Here is a 2,904-nt window from a genome sequence, read left to right as displayed (position 1 = left end):
TTTCGCATACGAGCTTTGAATTGAGCAAACTCAAGCTTGTTGGATAGAAGACGACAAGAGCTATCCAATAGCGATTGGCTAAATTAATAACAAGCAATGGAGAATAAATGCCACTAGGATAAGGAAGATGACCTTCCCAAGTAATATCAGGTGAAATCTCTAACACTGAAAACACAAATATGATGCATACGGTATCCGTTTTTGATGAGCTTGAGCTTATCATGATGAAGATCAAAAGTTCCTAAACTCAAAAAGCGAAACATCAAACAAGAACCAAGAAAGATGATGATGCCAAGAATAGAATGGTTTGAGCTCTCATTGAATGATACGATCAAGCTACTCACTCGAGAGCCCCCCTTAATAGTACGACAATCAATCATATAGCCCGGTCTCCCAACTAACACCATGAGACTGGTAAAATAGAAAACCTATCAAGGGAAAACATTTGCCTTACGCATGGTCCACTTGAGGTAGATGATGATGATGTTGTCCTCCTCAGGATGGACCACCTTCCTTTATTGCGTCGGCTCGATGAAGACTAGTAGATTGCTCCCCTAAACTCCACTATGGGTGAACCACTCTTCAACACATCTTCACAAGTCCATTATCACCACAATGGATGACAAGCTTCAAGCATGATCTCTTTGTGATGCTCCACATGAAATTGCACACTGCAATTTTGATGATGATCACCACTTGATGTCATCCTCTATGGGTCCTATGAGATCTTCCTCTTGAAACAAGCCCATGGAAACAAACCTAACCCCACATAGAACTCCCATGTAGATCATGGGGTAGTACACAAAGTGTAATGGACAATGTTTACCATACCATGGGATCACTTGATTATTGGGGAACGTTGCATGGGAAACAAAAAAACTCCTACGCACATGCAAGACCTATCCATGGTGATGATCATCTACGAGGGGGGAGATCGGATCCACATACCCTTGTAGATCGCTAAGCCGGAAGCATTAAGAAACGCGGTTGATGTAGTCAAACGTCTTCGCAATCCAAATCGCAAGCCGTTGAAAAGGATCGAGATGGACCTAGAGGGGGGTGAATAGGTACAAATCCAAATTTTAATAATTACTTAGCAATTTTAGGCAAAAGTGCGGAATATGAGTGTAAGCCTAATAATTGCTACGACAAGGAGTAAGCTATTTAGAGTGAAGTAAGACAAGCGGTAAACAATAATCAAATACAAGTAAGTAATAAGGATTAACACAAGTAGAGAGTTAGGGTTAGGAATAACCGAAACTCCAAGAGAGACAAGGATGTATCCCGATGTTCAGTTCCTTGGAGGGAAGCTACGTCACCGTTAGAGGGGGGATGTTACCACGAAGGCACACCAACGCCACGAAGGCTCACCCTATTCTCCCTTTAAGATAACTCCATGAAGGCGTTTCTCAACCACTAGTGGTAAGCCTTGAGGTGGCTTCCAAACCTTCACAAACTTTCCGGGGGATATCACAATGGTTTGATTCCTCTCCGAAGACTCCTACCGCCTAGGAGTCTCCAACCTCCAAGAGTAACAAGATCACGGGGATTGCTCAAAACTTGCTCAAATCACAAATCACTTTGGTGGGAAGGAGGAGAGGGAGACGATCTATCTTTTGATTGGAACAACACTCAAAGGGACTCACAAATTCTCTTGGGATCTAGAATTTGGTGTAGACAAGAGTGAGTGAGAGGAAAGGTGTTCTTGGGGTGTATTCTAGCTGTGTTGAACACCCTTTCACGAGGTGGGAGAAGAGTATATATAGTGGGGAGTGAAATCCAGCCGTTGGAGGTACTTTAAGTCACACAGGGTCCGGACGTCCGACAATTGCCGGAAGTCCGGGCGTCCGCGAGGGGTCGGTCGTCCGAGGCCTGTAGATACGACTGAAACTATTTTGAATTAAACAGCGACCGGACGTCCGGAGAGGACCGGAAATCCGAGTTATACAACTCAACTTCTTTTGGTGGTAGGTTCCGGATTTCCGAAGGGGGTCGGACGTCCGGCCCTCGGACGTCCGGAGGGAGCCGGATTTCCGAGTTATAGAACTCACTTTCTACTGGTGCAGGGTTCCGGATTTCCGGGGCTTGGCCGGACGTCCGGCCCTCGGATGTCCGGAGGGAGCTGGATTTCCGAGTTATATGACTCACAAACTTCTGGTGAAGGGCTGCGGATTTCCGAAGCCTGCCGGTCGTCCGGCCCTCGGACGTCCGGAGGGAGCCGGATGCCCGAGGCAATAGACCTGTTTTGATATAAGAACAAAGTGGAGAGTATGTGGTATTGGGTATGATAGTAAATATGTGGTATGAGCAAGTTCATCGCAAAACCTGTGATCCCCTCTTAATAGTGCGGGATCCCTATACTCAATATCAGTAAACTCAAAAGACTAGTCTACATCATCTTTTCTTAATCCCGAGCCTTCTCAAAATATAAATCCCCAATCTTCTCAGACAACCTTTGGCACATAACTCTCAATCTACTAAAGTACTTGCCATCCTGAGATACACTCAAGAAATAGGATTAGTTTCCTATGTATGTGTTGTCATTAACACCAAAAGACGATTAGGGGCATAGCATGCACTTTCAGCCGTCCCACGAACTCCGTCCCGATCTAGGGCCGAACGGACGGCACCCCCGCGTTCAGCACACGTGCAGCTCGATGACGATCTCCGCCTTCTTGATCCATCAAGAGAGACGAAGAGGTAGCTGAGTTCTGTGGCAGTTGGACGACGTAGTGGTGATGGTGGTGGAGCTACTCCGGCAGGGCTTCGCCGTACCGTACCAAACTAGATACAGGGTGTCACAAAGTGGTGGAGGGAGAGAGGGTTGCACCTTGGCTTGAGGTGCCAAAAGCCTCTCTCACCTCCACTATATATAGGAGGGAAGGGGAGGGTGATGCCCTAGGG

The sequence above is a fragment of the Hordeum vulgare genome, chromosome 4H (assembly GCF_904849725.1).
Source record: "Hordeum vulgare subsp. vulgare chromosome 4H, MorexV3_pseudomolecules_assembly, whole genome shotgun sequence".
NCBI lineage: Eukaryota > Viridiplantae > Streptophyta > Magnoliopsida > Poales > Poaceae > Hordeum > Hordeum vulgare.
Note: the sequence above shows the minus strand (reverse complement) of the source record.